Source organism: Anser anser (genome assembly GCF_964211835.1).
Source record: "Anser anser genome assembly, chromosome: 1".
NCBI lineage: Eukaryota > Metazoa > Chordata > Aves > Anseriformes > Anatidae > Anser > Anser anser.
Genome location: NC_139720.1, coordinates 86847505 through 86863785, shown reverse-complemented (window position 1 = coordinate 86863785; position 16281 = coordinate 86847505). Strand labels below are relative to the sequence as shown.

At 39.6% G+C, this 16281-nt stretch overlaps 1 protein-coding gene across 10 annotated transcripts in view; it reads right to left on the bottom strand.

Moving 5' to 3' along the window:
* HTR1F (5-hydroxytryptamine receptor 1F) overlaps positions 1–16281 on the bottom strand; it is a 120717-nt gene that overhangs the window by 24761 nt on the left and 79675 nt on the right. The window contains exon 3 of one of the 10 annotated variants that reach the window (XM_083805831.1): positions 12677–12791. The exons of 7 other annotated variants lie outside the window; for them this stretch is intronic. The gene's annotated coding sequence lies outside the window, so the exon portion shown is untranslated. Of the gene's footprint in view, positions 1–1950; positions 10360–12676; positions 12855–16281 lie in introns of those variants that run through there. 2 more of the 10 variants (XM_083805830.1, XM_083805832.1) reach the window with 2 other exon arrangements.

Genomic DNA, 16281 nt, shown 5'->3' with positions numbered 1-16281 from the left:
ACAGTTAATACAGAATATCCATGGGAAGGGTATTGTCCAGACTAAAAGTACCAGGGGGTCGTTGTCTTGGAGGCTGTTCTTTTGCTAATGTGTAAGAGTAGAGAAGAGTCACTTGTGACCTTTTATTCAGCTACTGAGAGTGTGCTTTCTTGAATTTTTGTGTGGGTAAGAAGTATGCCTTAGAAGGAAGCTCAGCTGTGTCATTGGAGGCATTGTGTTAAAAAAAAAGTCTGCAGTATAATTGTTGAGAAGAGACATCCGTTTAGGAAATCGGTAGCAGGGGCCTTTTTATTTGCTTGATTCCATGGCACGGGAGTTATTTTCCAGTCTGAAACTGAAGCTGAAGTATTAGGTTTTTTGAGTGCAACTATATGTTCCAGTGTCATTGTATAAGAATAATGACAGCAGTCATTATTCTTCAGGCTTCTTCAGCTGCATGTATTGGCTGCATTGCAGGTTCATATTAAAAATGATGGTATAAATTGCAATGACTTGCATATGGGAATAGGTCTTCTTAATATTCTCAGTTTTCTATAGATGATGATTGCTGCACTTTTGCTTTAAAAGCAGTTATGTAAAAACAGCAAAAGGTGTGTCACAGGAAAGGCAATTGCCTTTGAAAAGTTTCCTTAAGCTGTGCTATTAAATATTTATATGTGTAGTCTCAGAGCACGCAGACTAAAAAGTAATTGCCTTTAAGATCATTCCAAATGTTGCTTGGGACTCCTGGGAGAAGCAATATTTGGATCATTTATCTATCAAAAAAAAGACTGAGCACAGGAACTTTCTTCTGACTGTAGTAAAAATGTCAGTCTGCAATTTTTGCTGTTTCAGGGTTTCACTTTTCATTTAATAATCTACTGCCCTTTAAGACCATTTGATCAGAACATTAAAGGCACGTTCAAATCCCGTGTCCTCTTCAGTCAGGATATTATTATTCCTATATGTACGCTCCAGTTGCTAGAGATTTAATGATTCACTTCTAAGGGGGTGAGGAATCCGAATACCTCCTCCTGGACTTAGTTTTGTGTCATTTAAAATTACATTTTACCAGCTATAAAGAAGCTTCTAATGCTATTGCTGTAGTCATATGCAGGAGAATTGTTTGAAAAGATAAAGACTGCCTATAGTTATTAACTCTAGCCAAAGGGTGTAGAATCAATTACTTATTTTTCCTGAAGTTCTGTTTATGACCAGAGAAAAGCTTGTATAAATGGTCTAGACCCCATGAAACAGGATAAAGAACCAATTTCTTGACATCTTGTTGACTTCCTGTATATCTTTAAAGGATATTTAGTGTTAATTATTTAAAGCAATTGAGTATCAACCTTGCTCTTGGGAAATAAGTTATACTTAAGTGTCTCAAGTTGTGGAGATTTAACAGAACAGTCATTTAATAGCATTTCCCTCATCTGCTATATTGCAAACACTGTGTCAGGAATTGTGAATATACAATGAAACAGATATATAGTCTTAACAGTGCCTCTGTTCCTCTAGGCAGTACTACTGTAATTTTCCCACCTTAGGTATGGAGTTAATCAAATAAACCTTTTCTACAAAGGAGGTATAGCTCTTCTTTCTGTACGTGGAATTACAATAGTAATAATAATGAGTGGCAATAGAAAAGTCATCTATGCACACCTTTAATTATTCAGATTTTGTGTTTGATCATCTAGATTGCCATTTTGTACATGACATTTCTATTTTTTTAAGTAACCTTTCAGTTGTTTGGTAATATTAGCAACACAGAAGCCGAACATTCCCTCCCATTTCTTTCCTTGTGTACTATGAAGACAGTGAAGCTAAAGCCAAGTTTTTGGTTTTAGCTTTAACTGAAAAGCAATGTGCAAATGTATGACTGATTGCTCCAGGAGAGGTAAACTAAGTACTTTCGCTCATTTGTAGTTCCAAGTCCCTCTCTGTCTTTGAGGACAAGTCTAGAGTTCATACCTCTGTTTCATACAGCTTTTAGGATGTCTTTCCATGCAATTTGACCAAATGCTCCCATCAGGCTCTCTTTCCCCATCCGTACCAATTGGCAGCAGTGAGTCGGTTACATTTCCCATGCCCATCTTCGTACGGTCTCCAAGGAGTCTGAGCAATGAGCATTGTCCATTAACTCTACAGTAGAGAACTCAGCATCAAATCATTTCAGATGTGCCTCCTAGGTAGGAGACTTGATTTTTTTTCACATCCAGTGCTTCTGAACTGCAAGGTAGAAGCCCAGCCTAAGTGTGCTAAAAAGTTACTGATGTTCCTGTTAGCTTTTGCTTAAACTTTTTGAGGACTTATTTTGTTGGAGAAAGCACAGTGCTGGCCTTGTGAATGTCATGGAGAATACTGAAAACTCTGGGATATTTATTAAGCCTGGAGAACTGGGTGGAAATATAATGGGCATCAAGGTTGCTGAAAAGCCCTTCAAGACAATGAACTTACTGTTAAGAATGGCTTACTATTCTTAATGATGCTTTGCATTTATAATGTTTGCCATCTTGGAACAATTCTTAAAACTTATTATTTCACTCAGGTGTGGAACTATAGATGGATTGATATAAATGAGGTTTTGAAGGGGCTAGCTAGAGCTGGAGCCTAGGCACTTTGTTTCCCAGCCATTTGTTCAGGCAGTTAGAAAATGCCTGCTCTCCTAAAGCTTCAGTGCTTAGAAACTTTGGAGGTGCAGGATGCATTGAAATCAAACACTGAACTTGCTGATTGGTCCATTCCAGTTACCCTGACAAAAGATGTCTCCTCTGAGGAAGGCCCAACTAAGTTTATGTGCCGTAAACTTCAAAGACTACAGATTCAGACATGGCAAATAAAAATATTTGTCATGCCTTGAATAAGGCTGTGGTAATTAGTTCCTAGTGGAACAGGAGAACAGACTGTCTTAATTAAAGGCCATTTAGCTGGTTAACAGCTGTAAACTTCTCTCCAAATAAAGCCATTGGAAAAATTATATGAGTAAATACTATTTGATTTGTTTAATAATAAAAAGAAGGAGGTCCTTGAGTCTTCCTTTATCTGAAGCAGAGATGCAGGTTGAAAGTCTTTTACATAAAATGATGTAACCTGAGGATGTATTCATGAAGGATACTTTTTGTTAGATTTCTTCCCAAATCTTACTATCTCTAGTAAGAAACTAATTTTCGAGGAACTAGTGTGTGGCTGAAAATAACTGTGCCTCAAAGGGTCAGGTTCTCCTCCTTGTCAAGTTAACCTGGCACTTTACTAGAAAGTCAGTCCTACCTCCACTTGAGATGGCTGAAGCCAAACCATGACACAGAATAATGGAATATCCTGAGCTGGAAGGGGCCCTCAAGGACCATCAAGTCCAACTCCTGGCTACACGCAGGATGACTCAAAAATCAAACTGTATGATGCTCTCTCTCTATATATGATATATATAGATATATATCTGATATATATCAGACGTATCTGATTTCTATGCTGTTGGTAAGAGGTATTGTTTGAAAGAAGAGGGACCAGAGAAAAGAGATTTTCTGACGAGGTTGGCAGATGACCCAGTACCAGATGAGGCACCACTAATCCTGTTCTGTGTGGGTTATCTATGCCAGGTGTTTGTAGATGAGCCACAAAGGAATCTGGCATTGTTCTTAGTGCATGTGGTGCCTCAGCAATCAAATTATGCACATGAAGCTCAGGAAACAAAAGTAGTTGGTAGACTGTCTAAAAGCACAGTTAACACTGGCATCTTCCTCTCTTGGGAGGAGGTTTATCTCCATGTTTTACACTGAGTAAGCCTGTCTGTCTTTGCAGAGGCTGGATGAAAGATAAAAATAGCAGGAACCTGGCTTTTTCACTTTGTTTGAGGAAAGCTATCCCTAGAGTTAAGCTCCTGATACTGGAGAAATGTCCAGTTGATATTTATTTTAACACAGTGGTATACCTCGCTTGAGTGGATGGATGAAATAACAGCTGAGTCTGCTTCTGTACTAATGACACTAAATGTAATAGATGTGGGACTTGGAAAGTCAGTTAGCTCCCAAAGAGACCACTCTGTGTTTTCTTCTAGAAATACCCCAAAAGCTTGAGAGAAATGCCCCTAGAAGCCACCCATATTGTAAATCCCAAAGGAGCAAGCATTGACTAGCACCCTGTCTCATTGTCTGCACTGGTAAAAAGGATTAAATCTTATCACCCAGGAAATGGGTGGGAATGATATCTGTCTTGTGCGCCTCTAGCATGGCTGTAGATGTATGTACTCCCATTGCATCTTTGTCCATGATCTGTGGCTTGAAAGCCCCTTGGGAGAAGCTCAGAAAAGCTTTTCTTACAGGCAGGCCTTCTGCTGCATTCAGAATTTAAAAAATACCAAGCTGGAATATTAGATAGTAGGGTGAAAGTAAATTAAAACAAATCAATTAGCTACAAGTGCTATTCAGAGAGTGTTTCAAATTGAAATAGGCACCTAAGAGCATGAAGTATCCTGTCAAGTTATTGAACGTGAGGGTGGAGAATGGAGGAAGATGGTTTTAGTACACATGTTCAGCCACATTAATTAGAGCAAACTGATGATTTCCTTCTGTTGGGAATTGCTCTTAAAATGAGAACAGCTCTTTAGAGGGTGACCTCTATAACATGCTATCATTAAAAACTTCCCCTTATTATTGTATAAAATTTCAATACATTGTTGTCAAAATGGGGAAGCAATCTTGGGGGAAAAAATGCTTTAAAACACAAATGGTGGAATTGATTTGACTAATTGCAGCCATCTAACCCTGAATTGTTGCCCTGCACAGAAACAGTCATCTCATCTCTAGGGCAAAATTGTTCTCATCCTGAAGTAGATGTTTCATTTGGGTCAGATGAATTGTGCCTGAAGGTGCTTATTTCTCCCAACTGATTATAAACAGAGCTTAGGAAGACGAATTCAGATATAGAAATCTGCAGTGTGGATCTCTAGAGCTAGAGGAAATGGATCCTGACCAAACTATACCAATAATAAAAAGTTGAGAGAGAAATTTTCAAACAGAACATTTATCATATGTATAGTAGCGTTACTTGGTGGTCCAGGAAGTTTGTAGAAGTTTTTAAAAGCTATGGGGATCTCAGGTTTGTAAGGCTTCATCATTGAAGTTAACTAGCAGAGCAAAGGCGTGCAAGAAATATTTTTCAGGATGAGCTTGTCCTTCGGGTTGTTTCTAAATCATGACGTGCTACAGATAAAATTATGATGTTAATATTGGGATCATTTCTCGTGGGGAATTTATCCCATAGGGCTTTACCATTTACCTTTATATCCTTGTAAAAGGGAACTCAGTGGACAGGCAATAGGGATCTAAGGCTTCATTGCATTCAGTCTTTGAACTCCTTGCTTATAAAGTAGGTGCTTTCCTGTAATCCTTTTGACATTAAAACTCTCATTCTGTCTTCTAATTGGAAAACAGTATATGGTGCTACTTGGCTTTTATCCGATTCGTATTAATCAGTTCCTCATAAGTGAGAATATGAAAATCTGAGCTGTGAGGTAATGGCCCAATGTATGGAACTAAAGAAATTTTAGAGTCTACAACACTGTAATTAAAATCTCAAAAGATTTGTATGCTTCAGCACACCTTTTTAAAACATGCCATGGACAGCGGGATGTGCTGAGGGCAGGTGTCTTACATAGCAGTCTTGCTATTTCCCTATATTAAACTGCACAAGCATTTCTAATTTCAAGGAGATGAAATTGCAAGCTTTTTTTTTTTTTAAACTAATATGTCTCTATAAAGACAATGAATTGTGACTGCCTCCTCATCTTGTGCAAAGAACAATGAGTCTCAGAAGTCAGAAGCTTTAAAGATTGGTAGCTTAATTAGAAAGTGTCCTAAATGAAAAGTCTCAGCATTTTAATTAATTTCTTCTGGGATGAAAGAAGTTTATCTCAAAGGAAATTGCAGCAGATATGTGAGTATTGGGGATCACTAGAGAGACCTGGGCATTTGGAGGCAGAGAACTTAAACTGTGAGGTGTTTGCTCCTTGTCTGTAACTTTGAAGTAAGCATAGATGCAAACACTATGTATGTATACAAAAATAATGTGTGCACGTGTGTATGCACATGTATAAAAAATAAAAACTTGAAGAAAGGGATAGGTGTCTATTCTAGTAGCACTGGAAGGCCCTAGGCAGTAGCAGGAGAGGTTTCAGGGGGTAGTGAGGAAACTACACAGCCTGAAAGGGACACCTGGAGCCAAAGATGGGACCCCCACTGCTTGGGCTGGGCACCCTGCACAAAAGTCACTGTGTGTTCCCTCCCACGTTGCTGACAGGAATTCTGAGAGTTTATTACACATCTGGTACAATATTCCATGCCATCGGCAACCACTGGTACCCATCCACTCTGCCTGCGTTGTCTCCGGGATGGCATCAATGTCTACTGGACCTGGGCAGGGTCTGATATGGTCAGTTCAGGGTCATCCTCACAATATAGGTTTTGGTTACAACACTGTTCCAACACTGAATCTATTAGGAGTTATTTGAAATAACTTTCACATCGTTCCTCCAAAGTGATACATGGATAATTTGGAGAAGCTCCTTTGGGCTGTTATTTATGCTGCTAGACTGGCTTCCCGGTTTCAGATCAGATAGACTCATTTTCTTAATTCTGTGTAAAATGTATTGAATCAAGCAATGATTTCTATAATTTTATGCCTCAATTCTGGTAGAAATATTTTATAACTTTATCTGCAGGAAGCATCCACTTGACTGGTTTAAAGTTTCTTGGCAGATTCATGATTATAGTGAATGTTTTACCACTTGGAAGAGGGGATTGTTGAAACTTCATTTGCTTAGCAAATACTTATCAAGCTTTCACCCCCTTCATTATCAGAGTAGTGCAGCCTTGTGCATTCAGTTGCACAATCTCAAAATGCTGTCTGGCAATTTATTGTGACTTTCTGCTCCTTCTTTAGACTTAGATTAGGATTTAAAGGTTACAACTATTAGGCTATTTGGAAGCATTGTTTTAATAGAAGACCATAATATTTCCTGCATGTTAACAATTTTGATAATGCTGACAAATAAAAGACTTTTCTTCATTTTCAAGTAAAACTATGAGTGCTTCTATTCCATTAACCAGTCCCCAAAATGATATCCCATAAGCCTTCAAGCTCCTACACTGCAATTATGGCATTATATATGGGGAGGGGAACTCTGGTAGTTACTCTGCAATTATTATGTGTTTAAAAAGAATTTGTAAGGGTTTTCTAAGACTTGTACACACAGAAACATAGGCAGTTTCATGCTTCAGAGTATCTTTGCCCACCCCACTGTGCCTGAGCATGATCCCTTGCTCAAGTCTTCCTGAACTGCCTAGTTTCTTCACATACATGTTCAGAGCTGTCTGTCCTCGAGTGCCAACAATTGAGTGACGTATAACCACATTGGAGCAGGGATCAACTTTGTTGTATTCATTTTCTACGAATCCCTTTTGAATTTAAGAGCTGAGAATGATGCAGGTCATCTCTTGACCTTCTTCTCCCTGGAGGAGAGTCTAGGCCCCTAAATCCTGTCTGGGATGCTACAGTGCAGGATGGATGAGCAAGGTTTTCTGCAACAGAAATATGTCAGTTATGCAAAAATAACATTGATTTGTTAATAGAATATCAATTTGTCAATTATCTTATTCTGTTTTGAATCCTATAAAACTAATTTATACAAGAAAGCTGCTGATTAGTGTAATGGTACTGCGCAAAACAGTAGTAGTGCGGCAACAAATATTTGTTTTATGCTTTTTTGTAACAAATATAGCTGTTTTTAGAGCATCAGTGACGTGACTTGTTACATGAATTTTTGTTGGAAAGTATTAAAGTATGGACAATTTCATAGATGTAATGAGTATGAGCTTACAGCTAATGTTAAATGATGGGGAAAGTGAAATTATTAGAAAGACTTTGTGTGCATATATAAAGCAAGTTATCCTTAAGGACAAATCAGTGGAGAAATTTGCGAAGCAAGCATGTTTTACTGTCTTGATTTTATTTTATTTTTCTATTCAATGGACTACCTGTTTAGCTGATCCATTAGATGTCTAGTGGAAATATTTAAAATAACTATTTTAAAATGACATTTTCAGTAATAAGCCGATTAAACCCAAGTACAAAAATACTGTCTAAAGCTGATAATAGGGTTCATGTAATACACAGCAAATTGACTGTGGGACATGTCTCATTCAAGGGTACAGTTGCTGAAAATTGAGAATTCACCTCGTGACTCCACAGAGATGTAGTAGTGGGACAAGGTGTATACGGTCCCACTCCAAGTGTAGAAGTGATAGCACTGCGTCTTGAAAAATCAACCTGATCAGGGCTAGGAGGAAATCTTACCTAGGAAACACTATCAGTTTCTCCTAAGCACAATTTTGTTCTGGCCACCTCTGACTGACATTATAGGGTGGTCTGGGCAGGGAAGCAAGTTCTGGAAAGCAAACTCCATCTCAGTGCACGCTAAGGTTTAGAGCAGGCCTGTGCAATATTTCTAAGTCTGAAGACACTGACTCTATTCATAACTTGAACAAAGGAAAAGTGAAATAAGGCAGAACTTGCTTATTCTGTGAAAGAGTTGCAAAGGTTCCTTAACACATGAAATTACATATTTTGTGTTCAGAACAAAGCATAAAGAAACGTGGGGGTTGTGAATGACAAGTTTCAGTATTAGAAACTGTAAAAGTTTGAACATTTATCACAAAAGACGTTGAAAATCAAAATGGTTGAATAGTGCTGTTTGCCTGTCTTTTCCATGATATCCAGTCTGACATGCAGAATAAGACAGAGCTGCTTGTGGTCTTTTTCAAGGAGGAGCAAAGTGTTTTCAAGTAATGCTTTAAATATTTTTCTCTATCTGAGGATATTACAGTGGTCATTTGGGAGGAGAGAAGAAAAAAAGGGAGAGAGATTTCCAGGTCTCTCCTGACTACAGAGACTGCTTTGCTTACTAAAAATAAACTTTTTGATTCTTCCTTAAACTCTAAAATTTGAGCTGCTGGACTGCATTCAGATCACTGCAGTTTCAGCAAACATGGGTACAAATATGCAAGCCTGCAGCATGAAGGCCACTTTCATGGGCATTGCTGCTGTTGTGTACTTCTTCCCAAAACATAAGTTCCTCAGTCTTTTATGGTTGTCTGACTCCAGTTCTCACGCAATGTTTTCTTGCATGTTATATGAGGGACGCTAAAGTGAAGCAATTAGAAGAGTGGAACAAACATGAGCAATGCCTTTCAGTAGTCCTTTGGGGTAAAGGTATGATTCAGGATTCAGAAGTGGGCAAGCTGCTTATGGCATGGCAGAGCTGGCTCAGATCTTCTCTGAAGCGTGGGAAGAAATGTGACTAATGCTGCCTCGAGGGTGAAGGGGAGGTGTAGGGGGGAGGAACTGAGCTGGGCTGGAAAGCCAGAGGACAACCAGGCTGCTTCCACCAGGGCAGGGACAATAGCAGCTGCTGTGCTGGGATGAGCCATGTGCACCAGACTCCTTTCTCCCTTGGTTGGTGGAGCAGCCAGCCCAGGGTGGTGGCGGCGCCTGGTTTTGTTTGGTAGGCTTCCAGCACTGATAAAGTGGTCTGTGCCCAGTTTGTCATCCTTGGCAGACTGATGTCCTAGGCAAATGACAGTGCTTTAATTTATAGCTGGCTGTGCCTTGCCATGGGTCAGTAGCAGAAGCAGGAATAATAACACAGATCTTCTGGCTCTGTTGATACAGAGCTTTAACAACCAAAAGGCCAAGCAGCCAGCAACTTCTACAGAGCTTAACCAAAAAGTGTCCTTTTCCTACCTTGGTTATAAAGAGCTAGGTGAATGGAAAGACAAGATACTACTAAGGAAATGAAAAACATAGAAGAGGATGAGTGCTTCTTGTTCACCCATTTTTGAAATGTGAGGAAACAGTTGCCATAGAAATGCTATTCTTTGCTTGACGCGGTGTGTACCGGCTCTAGGAAGCCATTGGTTGTTGTCATAAATAGCTTTTCATAAATTTAAATATCTCAGAATAATGTAAGGGGAAATGTGCCCCTATGTTTTCTTATAGTAGATCAGATTCTGATCAAGTCAGGGTCTGCTTTTACTAGACAGATTTGGGCATCAGTTTTTATGTATGGTCTTCAAAGCGAATGTAACTTCAGTTTTGTTTTAGTTGTAGCAAAGGACAGCATATGTTTTTCAGGACAGTTTTGTCTTTTAGGACAGTTTTGATAGAACTTAACTCGCAAATATGTGTGATTTACATTAACAGACTATAAATTTGCAGACATTAGTTGGGCACAGTTTTGGCTGTTTGAAGTGATGTATTCTGTAAGGGGGAAAAAAGCACTCAGTAAAGAAACAGTTTTCAGCTGATAATAGCCTGAGATAATCAAATCTTCATAAATATGGCTAGTAAGTTTATTATAAAGGGTCAGATAGCAGGAAAGATGCTTCTCAATTCTTTTTATGGATAATATCTATTTATTGCAGTCACTTGCTCAGGCATGGCAGGAGGTAGTAGCAGCACCGAGTGGGGGAGAGGGCACTGAGTGTGTAGAACAATATGAGCTTTGGGTCTGCTTTCCTGGTTGGCACCTTGTTCCGCAGAGGACAGCTGAAAGCAAACTCCTTCAGGCAGAAGCTATTCATTAGAACAGCGAAAGCCAAGCTACCGCAGGGAAGGAAGAATGACCTGTACCAAACAGCCTATTGAAATGACATTTAAGAAAGTGGAGGCTTTGAAACTACTTTGCAGATGAAAGATTAAGTTCATGGCTACATTTAGTGGCTCATGCTATTTACAGATTTTTGGCAGCCAACCAGTAAGTTTATAGATTTTGTTTCTTTTATTTAGAGATAAAATAGATTTATTTTTCTTCCCTTTAAATGGAAGCAAATCTGTTTATAGGAGACTAGACCCTACGGCTAATGAAGATAGGGCCAGTTGATGTTCTCACATAGCTTTCTGGACCAGCACAGTATCCTTAAAGAGCTCTGTGTTCTTCAAGAACAGATACTGATTTGAAATTAAAAAAAAAAAAAAAAAGTGAAGAGACTTTTGCTGCTTTCCCTTCTTATAGTTAGATTTGGAAGTACATAAAGACAAGTCAGTAGTAATTTATTATAAAATTTATCTGGCCAGGTGGATGTGCTGTGTAACATACAGATGAAGTGCTTACTCAAAAGCTGCAATGCAATTTTAATTTGCTACTGCTGTGCTGCCCTTCTACTCTAAAAGGACCTTTCTGGTCTCTCATGCCTTAAAAAAATGAGGGTATGTCAACTGCAGCCTAGTACCTTAATTAATGGGAAGGCTAAGCTTATGTGAGAGTCTAGGTCAGAGATTTAGTGTTCCCTATTCCTTTCCATGGAGTCTGCCAGCCACTATAAATTACCAAAATGTCCACTGCTACCCTAGTGGGGAAGAATGAACTTTACAGCAAGGCAGCACCCAAACCATCCTCAGGGCACAGCAGTCCAGTGCTTGACTTGCTCTAGGGCTTCTCTGAACAAAACAGGCAAACTTCAATGCCTTGTTCTCAGTCTCAGTTCCTCCCAGGTGTCCTGTGTGGAAGTGTTTTGATTCAGTCCTGCTCTGCTGTGCTTGTTATTAATTTTTATGTTGTGGCAAAAGTGCAAGAAAAGTACGCTCAGCTCTTATGGTGGTGAGGAGAGGAGTTAATGGTTCCCCTGTGGTGGAATCAATTGAGCAGAAGTTAACATCACCCAGTGATGCAGATGCTGTACAGGCACCCTGAGGACATGGAGCCCAAAGGAAATGCCATCAGTCACCCACTGTGTGGGATTCAAGGTGCAGATCTGTGGTCTAGGGCTGTGGACATGCCCTCTGGAGGGATGCCATTGCTTGGCACTCTGTGTCAGAGAACTTGCCAACTGACATCTAGTTTGTTACAGGGCAAACTTAATTTTGCACTATTGATTTCCATAAGTGTAAAGCCACAATGAGGCTTAGTACTCTGTTTCTTGCAGTTACTGTAAACAAATATGATCTGTGTGGTGAGAGCATAACTATTTGTTCAATATTACACTTACAGACATTTATTCCTAGGAGTAGTGCTTCCTAGGAGTAGTGCTTTTATTTATCATTAAATAAGAAATTGCAAGCATATTTTCTCAACATCAGTAATGATCCTGTTTTCACCTTTTTGACCTCTGACTTACTAAATATCATTAATTACAACAGAACTCAATCTCCTGAAGTAATGAGATTGTCTATCCTGAAATGGCCTACTGTCAGGCTTTCAAATTTGAGGGCTCATAGCTCTCCATGGCAATTTACATGACACTACTAGCATCTTAAAAAATAGTCATTTCAATTTGTAAACAGCATGCCTTGAAGAATGGCGATCTATTGTCAATGATCTCGCACCATGTCTTTACTTCTCTGTTTTTGCAACCAGAGACAGGGCAAATGTTATCCATGCTGTGTGTGACAGACATCCTTCTTCTCTTTAAGAATGTATATTCTGCTCTATCTTACTGAAATGGATAAAAGTATTGCCAGTTGGTACGTGGATCCGGTGGCATTGCTGCCTATTCCTGCACAAAATAAATGCATGTTAATAAATGACTACTAACAGACTTTTTACTTCTATGGTTTTATATAACCTAACCTTAAAGCCCTTTACATACTAATTCTCAATGTCAGAGAGCTCTGTTCTTTCAAAGACAATCATGAAAAAAAGTCCTACCTTCCACGGGAAATGGACAGGAAAGAGCGCAGAACAGACCTCTAGATCTTCTTCACCCCAGCCTGCTCTCTGCTTGTGATTCTCCCATTGCTCTTGGCAATACTCCGTAACCTGCCTATGGAGAGTGTTTTCAAGCAGAGGGGTTTACATCATCAGGAGTGCCAAACATAGAATCCACCTTCAAAAAGAGATGAGAGCAGAGGAGTGCTTTCTAGTGGTATGCTGACATGCTTAGTGGCTTGAATCAGGGGAACAGTCTTTTCTTTTTGTCTTCTTTCCCTGAGTTGGCCTTTCCCTTTGGTTAACAGTACTAGCTATTCTTGCTCCTGGTTAGAAGGCAAGATTGCCAGTGGCTTTGTATGTGTGTGCCTGTAGTGCAGGGAGAGGTACAAGGAAACCTTCCTGGAAAACGTGCTGTTTCAGTGTGAGGCTGCCCTATTTGTGTCCTTCCCTGCAGGAATCAGTATGAAGCATTGCTGATTTTGCTAAACAGGAGAGGTGCTGCAAGCAACTTTATCTTTCTGGAGACCACAACCTGTGCTATGAGATGCAGCTCCATAGGGATCTGTCCCCTTCCACACTATTTTAAATTTCGAAGCTGGAGTGTGCTTGATGCTTAGCAGGACTTGCCCCCTTATGCGCTTGAACCTTCTTTTGTTATGGTGATTCTGGATGTAATGATTCCTGGAAATGTTTGTATTTAACTTCTGACTGAGAACAACTTGATACACTCAAACCACCGTGATCTCCTACAACAAATGGCAAGGCAATAAATTCAGTTCTGTAAAGCACATAACTGTCTTCTCTCAAAGAAGAGGAAGTCCTTTGGCTTTTCAGAGCTTCAGTAATGCAGGATAAAGAACAGTGGAAAACTTCCCACTCTGTGTGTATTCTAACTCCTGTAAAGTCTGGCAAATTTTTAAGAAATTAAGCAGTTACCTTAATATGTCTGCTTCTAAGTTGCAGATATTAAAAATATCTTAAGCAATGTGTTGCAAGATTTATTATTCCCAGCCCATTAAAGAATGTTTTGGTCTCTGGCCACCTACACCTGCAATAAGAAAATATCCTGCCAAGAATACACAGACTGCAGTGCACAGGGCACAGTCCCTGAAGTGGATGTGTCTAGCTCTCAATTTACAAAGACATGTACCCCTTCTTGGAGTGGGTGGTGTCTCTTAAAAACCTCATTTGAGAGGCAGATGGAGCATCACTGTGATGTTGTGGTGACAGCTTTACAAGGCTCTGTTACTAGTCTGGTTACAGCAAGAGCATCACCGTTCTGAGATAAGATGCTTGAAGCAGAATCAGAACCAAAGGCATCAAAGATTAATCCAGCTCCAGAACACTTAATATGTGACTGCGTTTAACGTTTTACCTCCCTGCTATATCCCTTGGCTGCTTTTTATTTTCCTGTATCTTGAGATCAGTTTTTTCTACTTTAGATTTAGGAGGCGGACAAAACCTGATTCTGTTCTCAGAGCCTGGATTGAGAGCCTTACATATCAATGATCCATCTGATGGAGAAAAAAACAAACAACTTTTCAGAGATCTTGAGACAGGACAGCAAATATGTTCTAGCAAATAACATGGAGTAGGAAGAAGCACCATTTCTTGATGCTTCTGGGTTTTTTAAAGGCTTCAGTCATCTAATGCCTCTACTCCCGTGTTGTCACAGCCCAACAGGTGTGCTGCTATCCATCCTAAAAACCATGTGTGCTTCAGCCTCAGGGTCTATCACTCCTCCTCACATTGGTTGCTTCTGCAAAGAATGAAATTTGCTGGCCTAGGTCTTGCAAACAAGCTGGGCTGGCTTTACCAAATGGTGCTTGGAGTATGGTACTCCACACCAATGGGCTGTAGAGATTGCTTGGCAGACCTGTACCATGATGTCTTATTTCAGCCTCCGTCTCTTCACTGCCTGCTGGTTTTTGTAGGATTAGTGCTTCCTCTAAGAAAGAAAGAAAAAAACAAACAAACAAACAAAAACACAATTCCCATCCCTAGAGAAGTGTTTCATTTTAGAAATCAAACAGCCTTTTCCCTGGATCTCTTTCTCTGACTGTGTAGTTGGTATCTGTTTTCTAGATGATTAAAAAGGTTAGCACAATCTTAAATATATCTGCTGCCCTGGCACGAACGTTAAAAGATGGGTAAACAAAACAAAATGCCTTGCTGCCAGGTGCTGACATTCTGCTTTGCAGTCAGTTTGGAACAGAGCCTCCTACAATAAAACCTCTGTAAACCTGTACTCAAATGAGTGACCAGTGTGCTTGTGGTGGGATGTTAAAGTGGGATAAATCAGCCACAGAACAGGGTAGAAGATACCCAGTTTCTGTTTGTGGAATGCTGTGTGCTTTTAAGCTTGTTGAGCTATGTGGGTGTTCATAGGCTGCATGGCCATGAATCACCCTGTTCCCAGATGTGCATGATGTTGAGGTCAGTGATAGCAATTTCTGTCAATGACTGCCTGGTGAGGCACCCACAGGAGTTGTTTGTTCCTTCTACAGTTGAACAATAGGACCTCAAAGGAAGAAAATAAGTAGTTTACAACAAGCAGAGAGCCAGGAAAGAAATTATTAGATGGAGAAAAACTCATCAATCCCCTGGGGGTGTTTAAAAAAAGACTGTCTTAGGGATTTTGCCAGGTTTTTGGTCTGAAAGCACCCAGTGAAGAAAAGGACACAAGTTGCATAAAGGTGTAAACTTTGCCAGCTACTGATTTTGCAACAATCTGGAGGCCTTGAGAAGCTTGAGTGTCCTGTGAAAGGTTTGGATGCTGTCCCGCAGGGACTCAAAGAAGTAAATTGTCTGAATAGAGCTCTAGCAGAACGTTATTAGCTATGTTTCACGTCTGGACTCCTGCCTATAAATCTTGGGAAATCTTGTAAAAGTTGTAAATCTTCCCTAGAAGTATTGTTTTTAGAGTTATTGGTAATATTTATCATTCTTTCAAGGATTATGATCACATTATTCAAATGGTGTGTGTTTACAGGCTAGTATATTCAAGGTTGTAAAGACAAAAGAATTAATGAAATATCTTTGCATATACACTTTTCTTCTTCTCTGGGGTGGGGGAATAAATACACATTCTGTTGATATACATAATTCTTTGACATGAGTATAGGTCATTCTAACTGTACAGATTTTACATATAAAACGTGTACGTAGCAGTGGCCTATAGATAGGATGTGTGGGAGACAGGAGAATAAATAATTGAAGTGAGGGCTAGCATCTTTCTAATATTCAGACTCAGGCTAATATATCAAGAACTTGTAAAAAAAAAATGTAGTCACAACTACTTAATTTGTAGAAACTTCTTAAAATATTCCAGGAGTGTCTTTTCCTATACATTGTTGTTCACCTAGGGTTTTGTTTTTATTTTAAAGTAGATACTGTTAAAAACAGCTACTGTTAGGCTCACCAAGAACTCAAAATACTCAAACGTTTTCCCATGAGATGCTGCAGATGCACACACCACCACCCAGAAAGCCAATGCTGGTTCTGTAGCCCACCAAGTCAAGTAGGCTGTGTTCCCTGCTCCTGTCAATGCTGAACTGCTGGGACTGAAGCCAAGAGACAACAACAGCTATTGCATTTGCTTT